We start from the raw sequence: 27,749 nt of genomic DNA on the forward strand, positions 1-27,749 counted from the left end.
TCTTTTTATTCTCTCTAGACACTGCAAAATTATCATGTGGAAAAGCAAGAGTATGAAGCCAAAAAATCCAGGGAAATAAGAGTTGTGTCAGGTGGTTAATTTATAAAGTATGTTATTTGGGGATTTTTGATGTGTGCACGATTTGTTAATTTTTGAATTTTATGATTTGTTTTGACCTGTTTCTCATTTAGAAGAATATGTACCTTTGTACCTAGTTTTGAACTTATAATTTTGTAATCTTAAAGAGGGCTGTAAAATCTGTATGCCTGAGGTCCCAAGCTTGGTCACTAGCATCACTCTGTATTTTATATAGTGTTCAAATAGAAAAATTGTGTCTTTTAGTCTTTTCAACCTGATTTTTTTTCTAGTAGTTAACTACAATAGTTAAAACTAGTGGAAAATTAGAAATTTAGACATTTTAACATTTTGGTAGGATATTGAAACTCAAGAAGTTGGCAAATTGTCCCAAGTCAGAAAAGCACGTAGTGACAACACAGGGATCCAGATTCAGAGCCCCTGACTCCTGGCCCCTGACTCCTCATGCTGGGTAGTCTCTCAATGCTTAAAGAAGCATGTCCTAAAATATGGCCCTCAAAACATGGCTTTGATGAGATGATTCTGTGAAGTCCATTCTCTTAATTTATTCAGTCACTAATTTATGCATCACCTATTCAGTGAGCATTGGAGATTCACAGGTGGCCATGACCGTGTGGTCCTTGGCTTTAAACAGCTCACAGGAGCAGGAGTCTATACTAGTACAGAGAAATGTTGCAAAATACAGTAATTCTACATATTAGAATTCCATCAGGGAAGGAATGTGTCTTCTCTTCCATATTTTTTTCTGTCCCCATATACTCCTTTGGAAGAAGAAGAGGAAGACTGGTCCTGACTCCATCAGCTACCACAGAAGTGTTCTCTCTGTTCAATCTTACTGCCTCCTGTTCCCCATTCTTGCTCTATTTTAAGGGAATTGGAGAATGTTAGGAACTTCTTTCTCTCTGAATCCTCCTCTGTGCTATTTAGAGTTCTCTAGAGAAACAGAACCAATAAAGGAGATATAGATCTTTCTGTATATAGATATAGATGTCAACATTGAGATGTGTGTGTGTGTGTATGTAAATATATATATATACATATATATATATATATATATATATATATATATATATGATTTATTATAAAGAATGGGCTTATGCAGTTATGGAGGTTGAGAATTCCCAAGATCTGGGGTCTGAAGGCCTGAGAACCAGAAGAGTCAATGATGTAAGTTCCAGTCCAAGTCTAAAGGCAGGAAAAGATTGATGTCCCAGCTTGAAGTAGAAAGAGTGAATTTTTTTCTTGTTCAGGGTTTTGTTCTGTTCAGACCTCAGCAGATTGGGTGAGGCCCTCCACATTGGGGAGGGCAATCTGCTTTACTCAGTCTCCTGATTCAAATGTTACCTCCTCCAGAAACACCCTTACAGACACATGCTGGGATAAATTTAACCAAATGCCCGGGTACCCTGTGGCCCAGTGAGGCTGACAGGTGAAATTAACCATCACATCCATGCTTCTCCTCTTTTTCCCCTCCCCCTCCTTCTTTATCACTGCCTTTGACTGGGGTTCCCCAGAACCAGACCATCAGATGAGGGTTTGTGGGAAAGTGGTTTACTAAGAAAAGCCTCCAAGGAAAAAACAAGGGGACAGATAGAAGGACTGGGAAGAAGAGAAGGCCAAGGGATGGTACAATATTAAGCAAAGTTGCAGGGAGGTTAACGTTGTCCTAAACCTATGGAAGTACTCTGGAGGCATGTGGGCTGCACCTCAGACAGCCTTGACCTGGGTCTTGAGAAAATTAGTGGTCATAGGCTATCCCTTGAGGACATACATCTCCAGGTACCTAGCACTTGCTCTCTATCCAGGCAGGAAAAGTAGGCTGTGGCAACCCGAGGGCAGCCTTCCGAAGAGGTGTCATGGGTGAGGCTTTTGGAAGTGAAAGCCTTGTATCTACATAAATCAGGAAGGATCTGAGGGAGCTGGGCTGAGCACAGGCATGTGTCACAGTGGTCATCAGCCTCCTGGCAATGATCACAATGATCTCAGTGTTGTCAAGGACTCATATGCAGGATACTGAACTATGTGTTTCCCAGATGTATTATTAAATTTTCACATCAAATTTATGGTAATTAGTATAATTATATCACTGAGGAGTGAGTAAGTTGCCTGCATGAACAGCACGAGCTGCAAGGATCCAATCCTCCTGTTGCCCAGATGCTGTCTGTCCTTTGCTCCGTGTCCGTGCTTACCACCCCAAATTTTCTGCAGAAATATTACTTGCCATGCAAGATAACGCATAGAATTTCAACATTCCCATTTGTGATAGAGACAGTCTCTCTCATTATTAGTAGTCATGCTCTCATGTATCTTGATAACTTTCCAGGTCATAATTCTGCATTAATTCAAACTAAAACGTCCTGATATTGATGAAAGTAATGTGATTCTAAGCCGGCAAACAGAAATATCTGCCATTTCTCTGAAAGTTTTGTTTTTTTTTTTACTACTAAAAAGATGCGATTCTTGGCTGTCATGGAATTTTTTACACCCATGTTTACACTCTGGATTTCAGAAATTTGCTGAATATGAAAGAAGTCTTTAGACTGCAGTGTAGTGTTATTTTCCACTAACAAGCACAGCATGTCTGAGTTTAGCCGTTCACTACTGAATGTAAAGAACAAGTGGTGAAAATGATTATGTGTGTAAACCATAAATGCTGGCAACTTCCTGCACTGGTGAGTCATGTAACTTCACCTCCTGAAGGCTCTCAAAGAGACAGCTGCGTGTTTTTTTAAACAAAAATAGATTGGTTTGTATACACCACTATTCCAGAGTTAGCAGTTACTTTGAATTCTTCATTAAAAATGCATGTAAATGAAGATATAATTAGGCAGATTTAAAAAGCTTTGTGCTTTCTATGGTTACTGTTTTGCAAAAGGAGTACTATCACAACAGTTTACCCCTCTTAAATGTTAATTGTGAAAGTAGCGTAGCAAGGAATTGTTCAACCAAATTACAACATTGTTTTATAATGGATTTCAGGTTATTTTCCTCAGCCGTCACATATATATATATATAAAATTAATATTTTCACATAGTGGACTTTCTTGAAGAATTGAACAATTAAAAAATTGTTTAACGTGACATCTCTTGAATTAGCTTTCCAGTTATATATGTAGAGAGAAACCAGGAGTTCGATAAGTTTGCACAATTGCACGATCTTGACTACGTTAAAAAGTTACTCTGAGAATTCTTTCTTATTAACTTTCACCTTGTATTTTAACACATGTTTGGCTTCTTTTATGGTGGCGTCTAGCATTATTTTACATAGAAGATTGCACTTCAAGGAATGCTTTAGCATGTGTGGGTATATTTAAAGTTCCCATAATGCTGTTGAGATGAAATCTTGCGGTAATTAGGAGAAAGACAGCTTGAGGAACCTAAATTATGTGGCTCCAACTGGCCCTCTTCTAATCATCTTCATTTTGAAAAGCAACTGAGGGAGATCATCATTTTTGTTTTGTGAATATTTTTTTTTTAAGAAAGAAAGCCATACTTCAAAAAAAATCTCAATAATACAGACTAGCAGAACAAGCCCTTTCAACACAATTCCCTTAAACTTCCTGACATACTTAGGTCTGTTTCTTTCTGGACACTGGCAGGTGGAGGTTATTGTTTTGATGCAGTGGTATGCTACGTACATGGCTTCTGACTCTGCGGGTAACACCACTCTCCCCCCACCACACACACACACACACACACTCACACACACACACACACACACACACTCACACACACTCACACACACACACACACACTCTCCCCCAAGGGAGCCAAACACTTCATTTATCCAGTGTCCAATCCCAGGAATCACTCCTTTCCTCTTTGGTTTTCTCAGAACCACCCTCTTTCCTCCCCTCCCAGTCATTCTGCAGAATCTCTCCAGGGAATGAAGGAAATGGCTTCAAGGATCTTTGAGACAAGGAATTTAAAAACCTGTTTGCCAGCTACAAATCTGAGGGCAGAAGAAAAGGAAAATTTGTGGTAAAGGAAAAAAAAAAAGATTCAGTAAATTGTGCAGCAGGAACTTCTGTCTTCTCTCCCCACCCACAGCGTTGTGCAGGTGCAGCCCCTCAGTACCAGTCCCCCAACCCCTTCTCCCTCTTCCTGCTCTTTTGGGAGTCACCTGGCTAAAGTTCAAGGAGACAGAGCTCTGGCTGACCCCCAAAAGTGTTCTCACGCATCAAGTCTGGGTGCCCACATTGCCTGATCTGTACAAACGCCATGTGGCAGGACCACAGCTCTCAGAAGGGCATAGTCATACTGTAGTAATGATTTATATCTTTCCTCCCTACCTCAATGAAGAGAAGCCAGCTTTAGACAAAAAAGCCCTATAAATTCTTCTTTCTAATCCATGGGTTTCCTCACCTTGATACTGTAACATTTCTACTGAGTTTTAAGCACAGTAAACTGATTTTTCAAAATTCCTTATCTTGAAGAATAAGGATCAAGATTTCAAAACATTTGCAGTTGTGAACCTTTGGATAGAAAAGCTGTAGTCATGGGCAAAAGGGGTAAAAAGGTGAAACATGTGCAAAACAGATGTTACAACTCAATTTCATGCCAGAACAAATTAAAAAATCAGAACCTTGCTTTGTGATTTAGATGACGGACAATCTATATAGATGTGTGTAGGCTGAAAAAAAATTCTCCGTGTGGAACTAGACAGTTTTTTAAATGTGGGAACCTACTTTCCAAATGTAACCAGGCTCAATTACTAAAACAGATATCTCCTTCTGGTTTGGAGATTGTCTACAGTGTCCAAACCTTGATATTAGCTCAGCACCACATGGGAATGAAAATAACTTTGAGGTTCATGATCAAATGGAAAAATATGATTAGAAAATTTGAGAACATTTTCATAAAAAAGAATAAAGTATCCACATAGTATTTGGTAGTTTAAAATGTATTAAAATGTATGGGTTGGGCATCTATTAAGTGCATAGCACTTTGTTAGAACGCCAGGTGGGTGGTCAGATGGTAATGAAAATATGAAAGACACCATTTGGATGGAGGTAGGCAGCCTTTAAACTCAAAACCAAGTTTCAGAATGACAATCAGTGCCTAGTATAGATGCTCATAGGTTTTTTTTAAAAAAAATTTGTTATAAGCACCTCCCTGCAAGGATATTTCAATGTAATACGATATATTCAAATTAACATCCTAGAGATTTCAAGCTTTTCTCTCTATAACTATCATCATTAAGCAAGAATAGAATTTCTTTTTTAATATTTTACTTATTTATTATTGTATTACTTTTTATTTTGAGGGGGAGGTAATTAGATTTATTTATTTTCAGAGGAGGTACTGGAGATTGAACCCAGGACCCTGTGCATGCTAAGCATGTGCTCTACCCTTAAGCTAGACCTTCCCCCCAAGAATAGAATTTTCTTAATTTGAGGTCTGTGAGTAATTCAGAAAATCTGTAGATGAGCTACAGAGGGTCCTTGACTCCACTAAAATAGTGTACAGTGTGTATTTATTTGTATTTTTTATGAGGAGAGAATACATAGCTTTCATACATTCTCATGAGGATTCATGACTTCTCAAACATTAAGAAACTGTGTTTGAGAAAACAGAGCTCTACTAATAGTAGGAGACTATTAAATTTATGCTATATAAAAAATGAACTGTACAATCCACAAAAGCTTTGCAAATAGCTGAAATGTAAAACAAAGTAAGTGCTATGTTTATGTCTTCAAACAAGTGCAGTATAACAACCTCAGTCACAGAGCTTCCCTTTGAATATGTATTTTAGAAGCCCAAGCTATTTGTCATCAGACACCTTCTCTTTACAATTTGAACCATTTAGAGTCATGGGAAGTAACCATAGTAGGTTGCACTATGTTTTACTTTATTGGCAATTACTCAAGAAAGAGCTGGGAAGAGGAAGGAAATGAGAAATAAATATGGTCTCAACCTTATGATCAAGGGACACAGACACAGATAAAAAGAAGGACTCTAAAAAGAAAGACTCAAATCAAGTGCCAAGTTGTGGCTTGCAAGAAACTAATTAAATCAGATTTTAAATTTGATTCAACAGTACTAATTATTGACATTAATTATTAACACATTAACACAGATAGGTTCCTGATGAAAAAAAATTGGAAACTTGAAACTTGGCCATATAAGTTTTTCTTATCTCAGCACATGAGTAACTTGTCAAATGAAGTTAAGCTTTGGGCTCTATTTCTCCTCATTGATAAGGGGATGTTAGCAAGCAACAGCCACAATGTGGTGGATTTGCATTATGTCAGTTCAGCTAAAGTGGAAAGACATTTCCCAGAATTCCCTGCCTACCTACTTCCAGGTTAGCGTGAGATGCGGGAGACATTGGGTGAGAGATCTGATCCGTGGAAGTGAAGCAAAAGGCACATTCTTTTATGCTTGGAAGGTCAGTTCAGGGCATCGTGCTCTGCTGGCAGCTCTAAAACGTTGCTGTTCATTTGCTGTTGCACCTTGTTAGCCTGGGACTGTAGTGGGCCTGCAGCTTCTTTAGCTCCTGCCAGGTCTTCAGCTCCCAAGCGAGGTGTGTGTTGAGGACCTGAAGAGTACCAGCTTCTCCTGCTGGACAATCACATCATCAAAGTTGGAGCCTGTGAGAAACCAACTTTGGTTCCAGTTCATCCTTGCCCTCCCCAGTACAAATCCATCTTTCCTTCCAGCCTGCCTGCCCTGCTGACCTGAGGCCCCGCACCAGATGCAGAAGCGACAGTCTTACAAAGATTGTTTAACCAGCTCCCAAGTTGCCTTAGGTCAAACTCCTACTATAAATCCCTATTCTGTGCCACTCACAATGGTTCTGCTTTTCTAACTGATGTCATGTGCCCATATGTCCCCATGTAACCAGAGGGATATACACAGAAAAAAGGATTTAAAGTAAGAAATCAGTTGTTGAAGTCAGAAATAATATTCTTGTACTTTTTCAAAATTGATGCAAGCTAAACCATTACTCTAATTTATTAAAATTTATAAACAAAAAAGCATTTTATAGTAGTTCTGTGTTTTCCTGGGGCTGCCAAATAATTAGAAATAATAAAAACTCTTACGAGTTAGTTTTAGCTTCCATCACTTTCTAATAAAAACTTGTAGACCCAGAGCTTACTTTCTGCAGAGGAAGTGGAGAAAGGGAAAGTCTAGGATCTGTCTAGAGTCACGCTCTGGCTCCTTTTTATTTCTCAAAGTTGACTAGGATGGCCATTGATCTTTTTCAAAAAAGAAATTACATCTTATTATGTAATTGGTTAAAGCTATTATTTATAGAACTAGATGACTTTTTGTACCTAGTGTTTTATACCCTTAACTGCTTTTGCAAATGTTGGTAGGCATTACCAGACACAATACTGGTTCAGTAAAAGAGAGTTTGAGGAGAGAATCATGAAATGAGTTGAGAGTCATTGGTCTTAGGGAAGAATTTGTTGGAAGGAATAAAGGTGAAATCAAATTTGATTAAGTTAAAGAGAATTTATTGGGGGTGTAATTTGTTAATTAATTTATTAAATATAAACTAAAGGTAGAAAAATAGCATTCCCTCTCTCCCACCTTCATCTCTTGATATGTTAGGGTGCATAAAGCACCCATTCCTAGGTTACAGGTCCTTCCAGCTTGAATGCTGTTGACCAAATAGCTAGTGTCTTTTGAGCCAGTTATGGGAGTTTTGACTGTAACAGCTCAGCTAATGGATTTATTATGCTCTGGGAAAGTTTCCAGTCTTAATCCAATCAGCTGTGGACAGGGAGCAAAGTGAAAAAATGGCTGCCAAGTGACAGTGGAGGGTCTTCTCAAAGAAGAAGATATGGGAGGGGCAGACACCTTGAGATAGTTTCTACTATATATAGTATTTTCTTCATTGCCTGTATAAAACAGTTGAACTCAATTGGTATTCTTAAGCAGAGAATCAAATAGCTTTCTTAATGCCTTAGTGCCATCATATTGATATATATATAAGGAAACCTATTCTTACCCCAAATGTGAAGATTATTTGGATCATATTTTTTCGAAGTCACTGAATTTTTTTTAATAAATGCTACATAAATATTTGGCCATTATAAGTCTTTTCAAAAATTTTTATTGTCTTGAATGGCCAGTTAAAAAAATCTTTAGATAACTGTTTTGTCTCCTTGTCAATCAGAAGAAGAGGATTCAGATCCCCCTTTCTCAAGGCATGGTCATAATAAATATGAGGCAATAATTGTAAGAGTGTTTATGATGTATCTTGTCTCTCTGGGGTGTTTCTTCCTCCTGAGTAATAGGAAAATGTTATGTTCTCTTAATGTTCATGCATAGAAGATACTCCTTTTAACATTGAACTATCAATAAAATAAATAACACATTTCTGACAAGTATAAAAATTAGCACAGTGGAACTGAGAAGTTATAATGTACAAGAGGAATAATGAAATTGCAGAATGCTGCAAGTAGAAGGGGCTTTAGGGAACACTTAGGTTAAATTGTCCATTCCAACCCTTCTAGTTTTCAGATTAAGGAATTAAAGGTTAGTTAAGATTAGGTAGTTTTCTGAGAACTAGATTGTACTTAAGCCAGTACTGGGCCTTGCAATCCCGGATACAACCAAAATAGCAAAATCTTTACTTAAAAATGTGTTTCAGGAAAATGAAAATCTTTCTCCACATTCTTTCTCTTCATTTAGCATTATTGTCCACTCCGTAATTTATAGATATGACTATACCATTTAAGAATGTAAGAGAGGAAAACTGGTTGAATCTGCACTATTCATATGGTTAAGAGAAAATCATCCTATTGTTCAGTGACTTTTTTTTTACTAGAAAGTGCTGTATAGTATATGTTTTTAATAAAATTAATTGCCAGTGATATTCTTAAGAATGTTCATAACATTTATCGACATAATTAGCTATATCTTTTAACTTCTTCAAAACCAGAATTGGAGATTGCAAGGCTGAAGAGAAGACTGAAGACAAGCCTTTATTTTCGACACATATTGGCACTGAATACCGAGGGCAAGAATCATATTTAATTTACTGTACATGCTAAAATACTGGGGCTGCTGGCAAGAACAGAGGAAATGCAGTGAGAACGTTAAAGTATTCAGGCAGAAAGAATCATAATTCAGTATTTTGCACTTACATGAGCTTGAAATCTTATCACTCTATGATGATTCTTGTCAAAGGGTAACATTAAAATGTTCTAAGATTCAGAGGAAATGAAACATAAACTTATTAGGCTAAATAGTTGTAAATATGTCAGGGGAAATAGGCAGGAGATATTTTAACATTGAGCCATATGCAATTGTTTGTATATTGCCTTTTCTTTCCCCAAAGACAATCCGACTGCCTTCCCATTGGTCAAGTCTCCTGGCTCATTTGTAAACATAAATTTCATCCAGGGAAAGCCTTTCATGTCTATTTATATCACATTCTGCTTTCATTTGGTTTATTTAATGATTTATTAACTGCATTAAGCACAGTGAAATTTCCTAGGAGAGTTGGAACATGTGAATAAAATTATTTTAAAATTATGTTTATGTTGTGATTTATAGAATTGCAAATTGTCAGAGACAAAAGGGATCACGGTAAAGTAGCACACAGTTGCTTGGAGCCCACACATTACTCCAAGACCTCCCTTGAAAGCTGGCAATTTCCCTGAAATAGCCCATAGGGGAAGCTTATGCAAGGCAGCTTACAGCACATGGTCTGAATGGATGTGCCTATATAGTGAAATGCCAAACTGAGGAAAGGTATTCATCGAGAATGTGAATACAGGAGCAACTTCTTAACTTGTTTCAGAACCTGGATCCATTTTTATCCAGTTTTTATCATCTGTCTTATTGAAAGGAGAAAGAAATTTTACTCAGGAATACCAACCCTTGCCTCTTTAAAGTGTGAGCTAATGGATGTATTCTGTAAACAGCAATGCAGTTGTATACTACTTTTATGATTTGATAAATTTAGACAGTAATAATAAAAAAAAAGTTTGTTAGCCACAGCAGCTTGTATTGATAGTGAACAAGTCACTTGACTTTTCTGTGTATGAGTGTCTTTAAACAATTCAATTACTATTTCAACAAATACTGATTATCTATTGAGTGTAAAGCATTTTACTAATCCTTGGGGTAGAGGAGTGGAGTGAGTGATGAGCAGTAAGGCTGGAGGGGTGCTCAGATGCTAGATTTTAAAGGCCTTTTGTGACATGCTAAGCAGTTAGGATTTATTCCTTTTATCTGTTAGGTGTTATTAAAGGATTCTAATCGAGAAAGGGGCATGATTAGGCTGGCTGTTAGAAATAACACTGTAATGGTATGCAGGACAATTGAAAAGGGGGCAGACCTAGACCCAGTTAGGAGACAAGGGTCATTAATCAGACTAGAGCTGTTAGTCGCCTGAACAATGGCCATGTCAGTGGTGATGAAAAGAGATGGTTTTGAAATATTGTTAGGAAGTTAAATCAGTAGCGTTTATGATTGATCAGATATGGAAGCCAAGAAAAAGACATGACATGGTGGTGATAGAATGATAGGATGATTGATAATGGTTTCTCGCTGATACAAATTGAGCATATATGGAACTTTCATGACCTCTATTCACTTTTACAACATTAAGAGTAACTGTTAAAGAAGACTGTTGACTTTACCAAGTTATACATGTAAAGCAATAAAAGTACATTTTCAGACTGTATGTGTCACACGTGTAAGGTTAAAAACTGGTTTCTGCTGTTTCACTTTTGCTAATAAATAGTCTGAGAAAACGGATATAAATTGCCAGTCTTTGTGGTTCATATTCACAGGAACAGCCTTTCATTTCCCTATGGAAGTAAGGAACAGACCTTATAGAAAATTCCACACAGAGCTTTGAGGTCTAACATGACGTGACTTGATAGACTAGGACATCTGAAAATCCAGTTTCTAACTCCAGAGAGCAAGTGTTAGGAGATAGAATTGATGAATACTTGACTTAAACTAATTCCTTGAATATCTAGCCATGCATTTTATGTCATCTATCATTGTGGTTTCTCAGCACTTAGAAATATGAGCCCTGAATAAAAATGTAGAGGACCACCTGTCTTCATGGCAGTAGTCCAAGAATCCACAGCCTAATTTATGCTTACCACTAGCAGGAAATGTAGATGGCCACCTTCTATGTGCCATTTGCAGTTCTGTTTTTCAAAGGAGACCATTGCAAAGAAACTAACTTTCTGTTAAGACAAATATAAGGGTGTACCTTTTGTACGTGGCAGCTTAGAATAGGTGTTAGGATCTGAGGAGGGACTTAGGATCTGAGAGGAATCATGTCAGATCAGCTCACTGTAGGTATCTCTGATATCTGTCTCAGCCATTTGACTCTGGAGTCTAACGCAGTATGAGTTTGTTAGTAGTGAGACAGAAGAATTGTGTTTCAGCCTAGAACAGTTAAGTAAATTTTTGTTTGTTTAATTTGTAATTTTTTTTAATTGACAAATGTTTAAAAGCAGTTTTCTTTCTCACAATTGTGGACTAAACTCCTGAATTGTTACAGTATAAACTAAAAGGAAGGGGGCATGGCCTCTAACCAGTGCAGTGGGTACTAATCTGTGTTTGTAAGACACAAATATCCCTGACTGAAAATGGAAAGTAAGGATACATAGCAATGATTTATTTATGATTTCAAATAATCATACTATTCTGCCAAAACTGACAGAATTTACTACTTTCTTTAACATCACAATGTTTGAGATTTACAGCACGCCACAGTGGTTTGTGTATGGGATTAAATTAGAGCCTAGGACCAAGCTTCAAAACCTGCAGGTGACATTTCCTAGTGGTGACACTGTGGATCAGTTATTTAATCTCTCTAAGCTGCCATTGCTTAATTTGTAATACAGAAATGACCATAGCTCTCTCACCTGATAACTGAACTCAGAGTAAATGCTCAGTAAATCGTTGTTGGTTAGTAATGGTACTGAGAGTAGAAGTACTACTATTAGTGGAAGTAGAAAATCCTTCTTTGTCTCACAAATTACTGAAGATGAATTATTTTGAAAAGTTTGAAAAGTGAAAGAGAAGAATCAGAATTTTTTTATTATGTAAAATTGAAAAAAGGAAAGGTAAATTCAATTTGTGTGTGGATGTGTGTGGATCTGTGTAGGTTCACACAGAGGTTATGTCTTTGTATATTATAAGGATTAACATCATTACTTCATTTGAGCTTTCAAATTTGAGCTTCCGATTTTACTGTCAATTAGAAAGTGGAATATGTCCAATTACATAATTTTTTATTACCTAGACAGAAAAAGTATATCAACTATTAAGGTAAAGCCATATTTTCCCTGATGATAATTTCTTCAAGGGATTTCTTAGGTGAGGATTTATATAGAGGGCAAGTCATGATAAGGATATGTCATGTTTCCAACAATATATTCTTGAAGCAAAAATAGTAATGTATTATTTCATATTTGACCCTTTGACAAAAGCCAAAAGTCCTATTAATAGAAAACTTGATGACACCAATTCCATGAAGTATAGAGTTCATACAATTCAATTATGTAGCCTTTGCGTGGCCCAGTTCATTGATCAGAGAAGTACCGAGAGCAACTTAAGAGATTGATGTAGCCTTATTTAAGACAGTGCTTTCAGTTGGCCTTCTAAGGAGAGCAGAAAACTTGAGCTCATTCTTCAAAGTGAAAATAGATTCATGTACTTGAGGAACAAATGTTGGCATCCTTTTGATAATGTAAGAGGGTCAGCCAAAATTCTCAGTGGAAAATACTTTTAATAATTATGGAAAAGAATTACTTGTACTGAGGGTTACTTTTCTTTAAAAAAGGTTTAAGATTACAAAATGATGTCTTCTGATTTTTTTTTTCTGATTTATAGGCTATTTTATTAAATTGAATTTGAACATGGCCTCAGAATCTCAATATGAGACAACTGGGTCACATCAAAAAAGTAAAGGCCAGTTAATCTTAATTACATAAATTGCAGTGCTGCTTGTTGAGAATTATTAAACTGCTGTTTTGGAGAAGATTTAGGAAAATGGGATCAAGACTTGGAATAAGACACCAAATACATTTCTTTAAATATTTTATTTAAATGAAAACATCCATGTCAAATAACAGGATGAAAACATGCTATGACTTTTAGTAATCAATTTTTGTTAGCATTATCATTAATAAAATGATAATAGTAATGTTTGAGAGAGCAAAAATCATAAACTAACCATTCTGTTTCCTGACTGGTGCCATTGAAATAACATATGATGTGTTCTCTCCTGGCTCTTGCTCACTTGAATGAGGATGGTTTTCTTTATTCCATACTGATTGATTAGTTATCAGGTGTGTTGATAAAGTGCACAGTTGAAAAATTAAAGAGACTGGGAAGGTTTCCTAAATCTGCTTCATTATAATGTTGTAAGATTACCTGAGCTCCTACCAAAAATATGGATTGTGGTATCATTCCAGCCCTACTGGATAAGAATTAGAGTTGGGGTGAGGGGTGGAGAACATTGCTGGGGATCTGTATTTTTTACAAGTGTGGTAGGTGGTCCTTATAATCAGACAAGTCTCTGAACAACAGACGAAGCCAATCCTTCTAAGAAACATTTTGGAGATGGACTTTGCTGTAGAAATTAAATCCCCTCATATTCCTACTTCCTCATCCTTCAGAACCGAAGAACAATCCATATATTCTCCATTTAAACACCACTGCTGACGTTTGGGCTATTTTTGCTCTGTTCTCAAAATTCATCAGATTACAATCTGTGTAGGTCTCTGCTATTTTTTGTCATGCTAGGGCTCTGTGAGTACCTGTTTTACTCAAAACTCCTATAGTTTAGGATTCATGTTGCTGACAGCCTACAGTTAGCTTTAAGGAAACAGGGGAGACTAAAATGTGGTCAATTCTAGCTTAAAGCATTTAATACATTGAGATGTAGTGATTATTTCCCCCCTTTAAAAAGTGGACACAGAAAATAAGATAATTGCCCAAACTGTCTTCTTTTACTTATCTTTCTAAATACTCCCAGTGCCAAATAGTTACTTCTTGGCTTCTGGTTAATTTTGCACATTTTAAGTTTTTTTAAAGGTTTGATGATACTTAATTTGACCTTCACTATCAGACGTTTCATTTAGGCCAACTACCAGCCCAATATGAGGTTTCCATGGGGTCGATTAGCAAGCAATGTAGAAATGGTAGTCTCCTCACTCATATGCAAAACACAAACCGAAGTATTTTCTTTGTCAAAGTGATTTTTCTGTTAAAGATCTACCTTTAACTAATATTAAGTAATCTTTGGCCATGCAAAGAACAAGATTTAATTTTTACAAATTCTTACAAAATGCTTTGCAAAATAGCATCAAGAGAACAAGACCTATTTCATAGCTCTACTGTATACCATCCGTTAATGCAGGTGTGCTCGGTACTTAATTGTTCTTTTCCTGCTTATTCATAAGGAGGATGAACTCACTCTTTTTTGGCTACTTTATTTAGTACTGAGTAAGAGGGAACATAACTAAATAATCATTTAGTCACTCAGTATCTTCTTACCTTGTGACACAAGTTTTTATTGATGAAAGGTCATATTTTACATAATTTTCCAGATTATATTTACTGAATACATGAATTCTGAGCCACAGTGGCAGTTCTTGAAGACGTAGAAGTTGAGTCTTGTCTAGTAGCACATACGTACATTAGGCTCTTATAAAAGGTGATTCTAAGCCCGGCTCCCCAGATCCTTGAATGCTCAGTCAGAATCATTTTAGCAGCATGTTCCTGAAAGAGAAGGCAGGGATTTACAAAGGAAACTTTGCTATTTATTGTTTAACACCGACTGCCATGGTAAGGGCACTATTTTCAGGAGGCTGACTTGGTGTCAAATAACGGATCTTTCAATCTGCTGTATTTGTGATTTTCAGGTCCACGGATTTCTGTGTGACTGCAGGGCAATACTATTTGGCTTTTGATACTTCTTTTCAAAAGATTGGAAGCCTTGATCAAGCGGATCCTTGAAACATGGCCAGCTGACAGTTGGAGGATAATTCTCCACCACATAGAGGTGAGACCTTTTCAGGTTACTTGATTTTCTTTGATGGAATGGGATGATCTACTTTAGAGTTGACGTGGCCGTATTTCATAACGTAACTGGTGCAAAAGATAGCAAGACAGAAAAGGAGAAAGTCAAACCTTTGATTATAAACATTTCTTGTGGCAGTGGCTCTGTGAATTTTAAAATTGAGTTTTAGAACCTTTTTTGTCATTCTTTATATTTTCATTCTTGATAAATAAGTCTCCATCTAAAATCCTGGTATTTTATTGTTTGACAAAGCGTTTTAATTATATGTTTGTGAGCCCAAATATATCCTGAAACAGAATGGTGGGAGTGGTGGCATAAGTTACTATTGGCTGGAGGCATCCTCGTAAAACAAATGATTTTTCTTATGTGATTTTAGAATATACCAATTTCAGAATATATATTAAAGCTAACTAAATTGTGAGTGTGCATAATGTTTGTTTATATTATGTTTATATTATATATTACTTAAACTTTCCTTCACCAAAAGGAGCTGTGTTTTAAGTTTGAAAATATTAAATGTCCAAAGATACATTATTCAAAAAAACTAAAATTATACTTCTGTTTATTATTTGAAATTAGTTTATTATGAAGGAGTACTTATTTTTTAAAAACTGTGTATTTTTTTCCATTTTTTATTGAAATACAGTCAGTTTAACAACTATCAATTTCTGGTATACAGCATTTTGTTTCAGTCACACATGCATGTACATATATTTCTTTTCATATTCTTTTTCATTATGGGTTACTATAAAATATTGAATATAGTTCCCTGTTCTACACAGTAGAAACTTGTTTATTTTATATATAGTATCTAGTATCTGCAAATCTTGGACTCTCAGTTTATCCCTTCCCACCCTCTTCCCCTTGGTAACCACAAGTTTGTTTCTATGTCTGTGAGTTTGTTTCTATTCTGTTAGTTCATTTGTGTCTTTTTGTTAGAATCCACATGAGTGATATCGTGTAGTATTTTTCCTTCTGGCTTACTTCACTTAGAATGACAATCTCCAGGTCCATCCATGTTGCTGCAAATGACATTATTTTATTCTTTTTTATAGCTGAGTAGTATTCTATTGCATAACTGTACTACAACTTTTTTCATGTGCCTATTGGCCACTTGTATGTCTTCATTGAAGAATTGCTTGTTCAGGTCTTCTGGCCATTTTTGGGTTGGGTTGTTTGTTTTGTTATTAAGTTGTATGAGCTGTTTATATATTCTGAAAATTAAGCCCTTGTCAGTCTTCTGGTTTGCAAATATTTTCTCCCATTCTGTAGGTTGTCTTTTTGTTTTGTTTATGGTTTCCTTTACTGTGCAAAGGCTTATACATTTAATTAGGTTTCATTTGTTTACTTTTGCTTTTATTTCTATTGTGTGGGTAGACTGCCCTAGGAGAACATTGCTAAAACTTATGTCTGAAAATGTTTTGCCTTTGTTTTCTTTTAGGAAGATGTACAATATAATGACTTGAAATTTGTGTATATTGCAAAATGATCACCACAATAAGCCTAGTTAACATCTGTCACTATACATAGTTACAGAATTTTTTTCTTGTGATGAGAACTTTTAAGATCTACTCTTGTGGCAACTTTCAAATATGCAATACAGTATTATTAACCTTAGTTGCCATGCTGTACGTAACATCCTCAAGACTCATTTATTTTACTGGAAGCTTGTACCTTTGGATCCCCTTCATCAGTTTTGCCCACGTCCACTCCCCGCCTCTGGCAACCGCTAATCTTTTCTCTGTATTATGAGCTTGTTTTTTTGGAGTTTTTTGGCTTTCAGATTCCATATGTAGGTGATACAATTTGATATTTGTTTTTTTCTGTCTAACTTATTTCACTTAGCATAATACCCGCAAGGTCTGTCCATGTTGTTACAAATGACAAGATTTCCTTCTTTTTTATGACTGAATAATATTCCATTGTGTATATATGTCATTGGAACTTTGATAGGGATTGCATTGAATCTGTAGATTGCTTTGAATTTAACAATATTAATTCTTCCAATCCATGAACATAGAATATCTTTCCATATATTTGTGCCTTCAGTTTCTTTCACCAATGTTTTACAGTTTTCAGTGTATTTCAGTGAATAATAAAAATACTTTTCCCCTAGGTACTTTATTTTTTTGGATATAATTTTAAATGGAATTATTTTCTTAATTTTTATGGTAATTTGTCATTAGTGTATAGAAATGCAACAGATTTCTGTATATTGGTTTTCTATCCTGCAACTTTACTAAATGTATTTATTCTGACAGTTTTTTGGTGGAGTCTTTAGGGTTCTCCATATATAATATTATGTCATCTGCAAAGAGTAACAGTTTTAGTATTTTTTCTAATTTATATGCCTTTTATTTCTTTATTATGCCTAAATGCTGTGGCTAGGACTTTCAATACTATTTTGAATAAAAGTAGTGAAACTGGGCATTCTTGTCTTGTTTCTGATCTTTGAGGAAAAGCTTTTAGGTTTTCATTATTGAGTATGATGTTAGCCACAAGTTTATCATATATGGCTTTTATTATGTTGAAGTATGTTTCCTCTGTACCCACTTTGTTGAGAATTGTTATCATAAGTGGATGTTGAATTTTGTCAAATACTTTTTTTGTGTCGATTGAGTTGATCATATGATTTTTATCCTTCATTTTGTTAATGTAGTGTATCACATTGATTTGCAAATGTTGAACCATCCTTCCATCCCTGGGATAGATCTCAGTTGTTTATGGTGTATGATCCTTTTAATGGGCTGTTGAATTTGGCTTGTTAATATTTTGTTGAGGATTTTTGCAACTATGTTCATCAGGAATACTGGCCTGTAATATTTCTTGTGGTGTCCTTGTCTGGTTTTGGTATCAGGATTATGCTGACTTTGTAAAATGAGTTTGGAAGTATTCCCTTCTCTTCTGTTTTTTTGGAAGAGTTTGAGAAGGATTGGCATTAATTCTTCTTTGAATATTTGGTAGAATTCACCAGTGAAGCCATCTCATCCTGAACTTTTGTTTGTTGGGAGGTTTTTGATTACTGATTCAGTCTCCTTGCTAGTAGTGGGTCTTTTCAAATTTTCTGTTTTTCATGATTCAGCCGTAGAAGATTGTTTTTAGGAATTTATTTATTCTAGGTCCAATTTGTTAGCATATGGTTGTTGTAGTATCTATTTTTTGATATTTCTGTGTTACAAGTTATGACATCTCTTCCATTTCTGATTTCATTTATTTGAGTCCTCTCTTTTTTTCTTGGTGAGTCTAACTAAAGATATATCAACTTTGTCTATTTTATTTTTTGCAGTTCAGTAATCATTTACTGAGAATTCACTGAAAGCCAAATTATTCCTGTTCCTCCTGTCTCCTCTAATTCTTATTCATTATAGAATTAAGGGAAACAGTTAGCCCCTTACAGAATCATAAACAAAGATAAGTTAGGAAGCAGTGTATTAAATTCTGTTTGGTACTTTCCCCCTAGTTCTATTAGAATCATCATTTGCCTTGTACCCTGACCCAGTGGTTCCTTATAGGGTACATTGCAGTGTTCACTCAAATGCTGATTTGTTGTCTTTCCACTTCCTGGAATAGTAGAGACAGTCCTTGTTTATGTCTAGAATGCATTCCTGGAAGCTATACCATATAGGGATCTCTGATAACACAGGACACTTTTCCCCTTAAGGACTAGTATAACTGAGGGTTATAGTCCTTTCACAGCTTCTAAAGACTGCCCACATTCATTGCCTTCCATTTTTGAAGTCAGCAATGGCTGCTCATGTCTTTCTTAAGATGATTTTATAACCATTTTGGTAATTTATGTTTCTTACTCTATAATATGGTAGGAATTTCTTTTCACATAAAATTATAAAGATCTCATATGTTTTAATGAATATTTGATATTCATTTTATTGTTATATCTTAGTTTGTTAACTAAGTCTCTCTTGCTGGACATTTCAGTGGTTTGAGAATATTTTTGCTGTGATTGTAATGTTACAATAAATATTGCCATCCCAAAATATTGAACTAATTTACAATACCACCAAAAATATATGAGAAAACTTATTTCCTTATACACTCCTCAAAACTTGGCATTGCCAGTGTTTTTATATCTTTGTTACTCTGATGGATAAAAGATGATATCACATCAATTGGTATTTTTGTTGGTCATCTTTTACATGATTATTAGTCATTGATTTTCTTTGGAATTGCCTTTTCATGTCATGCAACCATTTATTCCTGTGGAGTTTTTTGTATGTTTGTCATATGTGCTATTTCTTTGTATATTATGACTATTATCTCTATATCTCTCACATAGGTTTTAAATATCTATCTTCAGTGATTCATTTGTCTTTTGATTTTGTATATCCTTCCATAGAAATACATAGTCAACTCTCTATTTTTTATGCTTTATGATCTTTTGATGTCAAACCAGAAGCTTTCCACTTCGAGACTTAGATACTACTTGCTCTTAACAGTTTTCCTAATACTTCTGCATTTTTTACTTTTAAATCTAATCCATCTGTTCCATCTGAACTACTATCATGTGTTTATCCTTTCAGATAAACTGAACATTCTGGTCTTAAGTATTTTTAAGTTTATTTTGGCCCAGATGAATAGTATGTATGAATTAATTTGGAGAGAATGTTTTATCAATTTTGAGTCTTATCCATAACAGAAATATTGTGTGCTTTTCCCTGTATTCAATTTTTCCTTTACATTGTTTCACAAAGCTTAAAGATTCTTTGTATAACCTGCATATTTCTAAAATCATATGATATTTTTGCTAAAATTCTGGGAAGACTTGGCCTTGGTCACATCTCTCCCTTTTGAACAAGTCATCATGGGTGAAGGTAGGCCCAAAGAGGAACTTCCAATGAGTCTAGGAATAGGGAGGGTACATAGGTTAGCAGTACACACAATTCAAATCACATGACTAAACAATACTGTGGATGGGGTTGGGGTAGAGTCCTCAAAGAAAGGATGCTAGGTAGACAATGTCAAGTTTTTAAAGAACCAGAGAATAGCTACTGTATTTTTTAAGACAGTTTCATTCAGACATTGAGTTAATTAATTGAACTATATGATATTGTAGATAGTCTCATTCATGGACAGTAGATCTAGATAGGATATAAACATTTTATTCAGTATTTTCTACGTATTTCAAACCATAATACAACACAAATGTGAATGCTGTGGGACCAAAAAGAAAGAGAAGAATTTTGTACCAAATTTTTCTTTATTTCTGTAAAACATGATTAATCTAAAAATCCGAACTCATCCCTGTCTATGCACTTTAATGCCAGCCATACCCCTCCTCTCTTGGTAATCATCACTTCTGCCTCCACTGTCTCATCTCATCAAAACTTAGCAAACTGGAAGAAAGACACATAGGATGCCACAGAAAATCAACATCTTTACAAGATTTTATTTTAAACTGAGATTATGTTAGATAATGTATCTTTATCCATTTAATCTCCATTTTATTTAATATTAATTTTTGCTTTTGTTTTTACTTGCGGAAATACTGGTAAAAGAAGATTTTTGAATTTCTTTTTTATCTTGTTCTCATATACAATCTCTCTCTCTTTGTGCATATATGTCATATTTGTTACTTGATACTGTTCTGGAAATTTTCTTGAGGTCACATTTTAATGATAGAATTGAAATTCTGTATCATTTGGAGGTTGTAAGTATGTGTCCAGAGACTTAGAATAAGAGCTAAAAATTAGGTCAGTATTTTTATTTCCATTTTGAGTCAGTCATAGCAATGAAGAAAACAAATGATGGAATGACTAAGATTCAAACTTGGTTACTTTTAATGATTAATTGCTACCCCATGGAAATAAAAATGATGAATGTTAATCTATAAGTTGATTTCTACAGATCTGCAGTGATATATTGATACTTCTAATTTTTCTGCTTTCTTGTGCTTCACAATAAAGCAAGAACCTAAGGCAAGTAGGAGTTTACAGAAGAAAACTATTAACTAGCATAGGTTGATTTATAAAGCTCTTGTTTGTATACTTCAGGGATTAGGGACTGGTAAAAATTTAATTTCTAGTACATTTTATAAGATATAGAGGAATATACCACTCAGCTGTGTGTATTTGAAGGTGAACTATTTCAAAACACAAGAAGAAATACAGAGACACTTTACCCTAAAAGAAAAAGGAATGTTGTAAAATATTTAAAACCAATGAAGATATATATTCCTTAAGAAACCAACAATTATGGAATGTCAAATATTTGGAAGTAATTATCTTAATATTGTATAAAAACAGATTGATTTTAACAAAGTTAAAATGGCAAATAATGTTGTAGGTGAATAACCAGGATTTTTTGTTTGTTTTATTTTTGAAGAAAATAACACAATTGCAAGTGCAGGCATTTCTATATTAATTGAATACAGAAATAGTTTTTTTCCTTTTTTAATTAATAAAATTTATTTTCTAGAGTAATTTTAGCTTCACAGCAAAATTGGGTGGAAAGTACCAAGTTCCCATGTAGTCCCTCTCTCTATACATGTACAGCCTCCTCCGCTATCAACTATATCAACTACAATTGGTGAATGTACATTAACACATCATTATCACCAAAAGTCCAGAGTTTATATTAGGGTTTACTCTTGGTGTTGTACATTTTCTGGCTTTGACAAATGTTGTAATATCATGCAAAAATAGTTTCACTGCCCTAAAAATCCTCTGTACTCTGCCTGCTCACCCTTTCTCCCTACAACCCGTGGCAACTACTAATGTTTTACTATCTCCATAGTTTTGCTTTTTCAAGATTGTCATGTAGTTGGAATCATGCAGTGTGAGTCTTTTAAGATTGAATTATTTCACTTAGTAATATACATTGGTTTCCTACCTGTCTTTTCATGGCTTGATTGCTTGTTTCTTTTTTTCCAGTAAATAATTTTTCATTTTCGGGATGTACCACAATTTATTTATCCACTCACCTACTGAAAGACATCTTGATTCATTCCACATTTTGGCAATTATGAATAAAACTGCTTTAAGTATCTATATTTAGGCTTTTGTGGACATAATTTTTCAGTTCATTTGGATTTATACCAACAAACAATGATTGCTGGATCATATAGTAATAGTATGTTCCATTTTGTACAAAATGCCAAATGGTCTTCCAAAGTGACTATCATTTTGCATTCTCACCAGCAAAGAATGAGAGTTTGTATTGCTCCACATCCTTTAGTGTCAGTGTTTTGGATTTTGACATTTTACCTAGGTATATAGTAATGTCACTGTTGTTTTAATTTGAAATTCCCTAATAACATATGCTGTTGAACATTTCTTCAAATATTTATTTGTCAGCTTCTTTGGTGAGGTGTCTGTTCAGATTATACCCATTTTTTAAAACATTTTTTATTGAGTCATAGTCATTTTACAATGTTGTGTCAAATTCCAGTGTAGAGCACAATTTTTCAGTTATACATGAACATACATCATTGTCACATTGTTTTTTCACTGTGAGCTACCACAAGATCTTGTATATATTTCCCTGTGCTATACAGTATAATCTTGTTTATCTTCTACGTTTTGCAATCCCAGTCTGTCCCTTCCCACCCCCCGCCTCCTTGGAACCACAAGTTTGTATTCTGACAATGAGTCTGTTTCTGTTATGTATTTTATGTTTTTTTTCTTTTTAAGATTCACATTTGAGTGATCTCATATGGTATTTTTCTTTCCCTTTCTGGCTTACTTCACATAGAACGACATTCTCCAGGAATATCCATGTTGATGCAAATGGCGTTATGTTGTCGGTTTTTATGGCTGAATAGTATTCCATTGCATAAATATACCACCACTTCTTTATCCAGTCATCTGTTGATGGGCATTTAGGCTGTCTCCATGTCTTACCTATTATAAATAGTGCTGCTATGAACATTGGGGTGCAGGTGTCTTTTTGAAGTAGGGTTCCTTCTGAATATATGCCCAAGAGTGGGATTCCTGGGTCATATGGTAAGTCTATTCCTAGTCTTTTGAGGAATCTCCATACTGTTTTCCACAGTGGCTGCACCAAACTGCATTCCCACCAGCAGTGTAGGAGGGGTCCCTTTTCTCCACAGCCTCTCCAGCGTTTGTCATTTGTGGACTTTTGAATGATGGCCATTCTGACTGGTGTGAGATGATACCTCATTGTAGTTTTGATTTGCATTTCTCTGATAATTAGTGATATTGAGCATTTTTTCATGTGCCTATTGATCATTTGTATGTCTTCCTTGGAGAATTGATTGTTTAGGTCTTTTGCCCATTTTTGGAGTGGGTTGTTTGTTTTTTTCTTATTAAGTCATATGAGCTGCTTATATATTCTGGAGATCAAGCCTTTGTCAGTTTCATTTGCAAAAATTTTCTCCCATTCCATAGGTTGTCTTTTTGTTTTACTTATGGTTTCCTTTGCTCTGCAGAAACTTGTAAGTTTCATTAGGTCCCATTGTTTATTCTTGCTTTTATTTCTATTGCTTGGGTAGACTGCCCTAGGAGAACATTTTTTGATATGTATATGAGGTAATGTTTTGCCTATATTTTCTTCTAGGAGGTTTATTGTATCTTGTCTTCTGTTTAAGTCTTTGATCCATTTTGAGTTTATTTTTGTGTGTGGTGTAAGGGAGTGTTATAGCTTCATTGCTTTACATGCTACTGTCCAGTTTTCCCAACACCATTTTCTGAAGAGACTGTCTTTATTCCATTGTATATTCTTGCCTCCTTTGTTTAAGATTAGTTGACCAAAAGTTTGTGGGTTCATTTCTGGGCTCTCTATTTTGTTCCATTGGCCCATATGTCTGTTTTATACCAATACCATGCTGATTTGATTACTATAGCTCTATAGTATTATCTGAAGTCTGGGAGAGTTATTCCTCCAGCCTCTTTCTTTTTCTTCAGTAATGTTTTGGCAATTCTAGGTCTTCTGTGGTTCCATATAAATTTTATTATGATTTGTTCTAGTTCTGTGAAATATGTCCTGGGTAATTTGATAGGAATTGCATTAAATCTGTAGATTGCCTTGGGCAGTATGACCATTTTAACAATATTCATTCTTCCAATCCAGGAGCATGGGATATCTTTCCATTTTTTAAATTTTCTTCTTTAATTTTCTTAATCAGTGTTTTATAGTTTTCCGTGTATAAGTCTTGCACCTCCTTGGTTAGATTTATTCCTAGGTATTTTATAACTTTGAGTTGTATTTTAAAGGGGATTGTTTCTTTACTTTCTTTTTCTGTTGATTCATTGTTAGTGTAAAGAAATGCAACTGATTTTTGAACATTAATCTTATAACCTGCTACCTTGCTGAATTCTTCAATTATTTCTAGTAGTTTCTATGTGGACCTTTTAGGGTTTTCTATATATAGTATCATGTCATCTGCATGTAGTGACACTTTCACCTCTTCTTTTCCAATTTAGATCCCTTTTATTTCTCTCTCCTGCCTGATTGCTGTGGCTAGGACTTCCAAGACTATGTTGAATAGGAGTGGTGAGAGTGGACAGCCTTGTCTTGTCCCAGATTTTAGTTTTTCACCATTGGGTACTATGCTGGCTGTAGGTTTGTCATCTATAGCTTTTATTATGTTGAGATATGTCCCCTCTATACCCACTTTGGTGAGTTTTTTTTTTTAATCATAAATGGGTGTTTAATTTTATCAAATGCTTTTTCTGCATCTATTTTTGTCCTTTCTCTTGTTGATGTGATGTATTACATTGATTGATTTGCATATGTTGAACCATCCTTGTGTCCCTGGGATGAACCCCACTTGGTCATGATGTATAATCTTTTTTATGCGCTGTTGGATTCTACTTGCTAATATTTTGGTAAGGAGTTTTGAATCTATGTTCATCAGTGATACTGGTCTGTAATTATCTTTTTTGGTGGTGGTTTTGCCTGATTTTGGTATCAGGGTGATAGTGGCTTCATAGAATGAGTTTGGGAGTATTCCCTTCTTTTCAATCTCCTGGAAGAGTTTGAGAAGGATTGGTATGAGTTCTTCTTTGTATGTTTGGTAGAATTCCCCGGTGAAGCCATCTGGTCTTGGACTTTTATTTGTAGGGAGGGGTTTTTTTTTTTGCTATTTTGATTTCATTTCTAGTGATCAGTTTGTTCAAGTGGTCAGCTTCTTCTTGATTCAGTCTTGGTGGACTGTATATTTCCAGAAACTTGTCCATCTCCTCTAGGTTATCCAGTTTGGTTCCATATAGTTTTTCATAATATTCTCGTATGATATTCTGTATTTCTATGTTACTTGTTGTAAATTCTCCATTTTCCTTTCTTATTCTGCTTATTTGTGCTCTTTCTTTTTTCTTCATTGTGAGTTTGGCCAGAGGTTTGTCAATTTTATTTACTTTTTCAAAAAACCAGCTTTTGGTTTTATTGATTTTTTTCTATTTTTTTTTTAAATCTCTATTTTATTTATTTCCTCCCTGATAGTTATTATTTCCTTCCTTCTGCTGACTTTTGGGTGTTTTTGCTCTTATTTTTCTAATTCTTTTAGCTGGTAGGTTAACTTGTTTATTTGAGATTGTTCTTCTTTTTTGAGGAAGGCCTATATCGCTATAAACTTCTCTCTTTTAGCACTGCCTTTGCTGTGTCCCATAAATTTTGTGTGGTTGTGTTTTCATTTTCATTTGTCTCAAGGTATTTTTTAATTCCAACTTTGATGTCCTCATTGACCCATTGGTTTTTTAATAGCATGTTGTTTAATCTCCTTGCTAGCCTTTTTTCCCCCTCCTTTGTGTCTCTTGTTGATTTCTAGTTTCATGGCATTGTGGTCAGTAAAGATGCTTGAGATAATTTCTATCTTCTTAAAATTGTTAAGGCTTCTTTTATGCCCAAGTACATGGTCAATCCTAGAAAATGTTCCATGTGCACTTGAAAAGAATGTATATCCTATTTTTGCGGGGTGTAATTCTCTGAAAATATCCATCAAATCTAATTTTTCTATTGTATCATTTAATTTGTCTCTTGTCTATTTATTTTCTGTCCAGAAGATCCATCTAGTGATGTTAGTGCGGTGTTAAAATCTCTGACAATGGTTGTCTTTCCATCAATTTCCCCCTTTATCTCTGTTAGTAACTATTTTATGTACTTAGGTGCTCCTATGTTGGGTGCATGTATATTAAGGAGTGTAATATCCTCGTCTTATATTACTCCTTTAATCATTATAAAATGTCCTCCTTTATCTTTCTTTATGGCCTTTGTTTTAAAGTCTATTTTGTATGAAATCAGTACTGCTACACCTGCTTTTTCGGGTTTTCCGTTTGCATGGAATATCCTTTTCCATCCTTTCACTATCAATCTATATGTGTCCTTCTCTCTAAAGTGGGTCTCTTGTATGCAGCATATTGAAGGTTCTTGCTTTATTATCCAGTCTGCCACTCTATGTCTTTTAACTGGAGCATTTAGTCCATTAACATTCATGGTAATTAATGATAGGTGTGTGTTTATTGCCATTTTGAACTCATTTTTGCAGTTGATTTGGTATTTCCTCTTTGTTCCTTTCTTCTTCTTTTTGTGGTTTGGTAATTTTCCTTTGTATTATCTTGGATTTTATTTAGTTTTTGTAACACACTTGTAAGTTTTTGGCTTGTGGTTACCCTTTTTTGTAAGTCTGTTAACCCATTACTATAACTCTTTGTATTAAACAGATAGTAATATAAGCTCAAACCTATCCTACCGAGAACAAAAAAATTTAAAAAAGAAAAAAAAAAACTATATTTTCTTGCTTCCCTCTCCCACTCTTAATGATTTAGATGTCTTCTTTTACAATTTTGTGTTTAATCTATTTGTAATTCATGATAGTTATCACCTTTCCAGTTATGGGTTTCTCATTTTTGTTGCATCCTGCTTCTTTTCTATTTAGAGTAGACCTGTCAGTATTTCTTTTAGCATGGGTTTAGTGTTGCTAAACTCTTTTAGTTTTTCCTTGTCTGTGAAATTCTTTATCTCTCCTTCTATTCTAAGGGATAGCCTTCCTGGATAAAGTATCCTAGGCTGCATCTTTTTTTCTTTCAGGACTTTGAATATATCTTGCCACTCCCTTCTGGCCTGTAGTATTTGTATAGAGAAATAAGCTGAGAGCCTTTTGGGGGTTCCCTTGTAACTTACTCTTTGTTTTTCTCTTGCTGCCTTTAGGATCATTTCTTTATCCTTGACTCTGGCCATCTTGATTATGATGTCTTGGTGTGGATCTGTTTGGGTTCTTTCTGTTTGGGACCCTCTGAACTTCCTCCACTTGGATATCTGATTCCTTCTTTAGGTTTGGGAAATTTTCAGTCATGATTTCTTCCAATACCTTTTCAATCCCCTTTGTTCTTTCTTCCCCTTCTGAAAACCCTATTATGCATAGATTGGCACGCTTTATATTATCCCATTGGTCCCTTATATTGTTTTCATTGTTTTTTAATTTGTTTTTCTCTCAGCTGCTCTGATTGGCTGCTTTCTGTAGTCCTGTCTTCTAGGTCACTAATTCATTCCTCTGCATTATCTAGCCTGCTTTGTACAGCCTTTAGGTCAGCTCTCATTTCAGCCAATGAGTTTACTAATTCTACTTTGCTCTTCTCTATAGCTTCAATTTCATTTTTGACATATTTTATATCTCTAAACACTATCTCTTTTAGTTCCTTCAATACTTTGATCAGTCCTTGTTTGA

At 35.1% G+C, this 27,749-nt stretch overlaps 1 long non-coding RNA gene across 1 annotated transcript in view; it reads left to right on the top strand.

The window, feature by feature from the left end:
• The window catches only part of LOC140696628 (uncharacterized), a 229,391-nt gene that overhangs the window by 122,757 nt on the left and 78,885 nt on the right, over positions 1–27,749 (top strand). The window contains exon 2 of the long non-coding RNA XR_012073133.1: positions 14,955–15,094. This is a non-coding gene — a long non-coding RNA (uncharacterized lncRNA). The remainder of the gene's footprint in view (positions 1–14,954; positions 15,095–27,749) is intronic.

Source organism: Vicugna pacos, chromosome 5 (assembly GCF_048564905.1).
Source record: "Vicugna pacos chromosome 5, VicPac4, whole genome shotgun sequence".
Classification (NCBI taxonomy): domain Eukaryota; kingdom Metazoa; phylum Chordata; class Mammalia; order Artiodactyla; family Camelidae; genus Vicugna; species Vicugna pacos.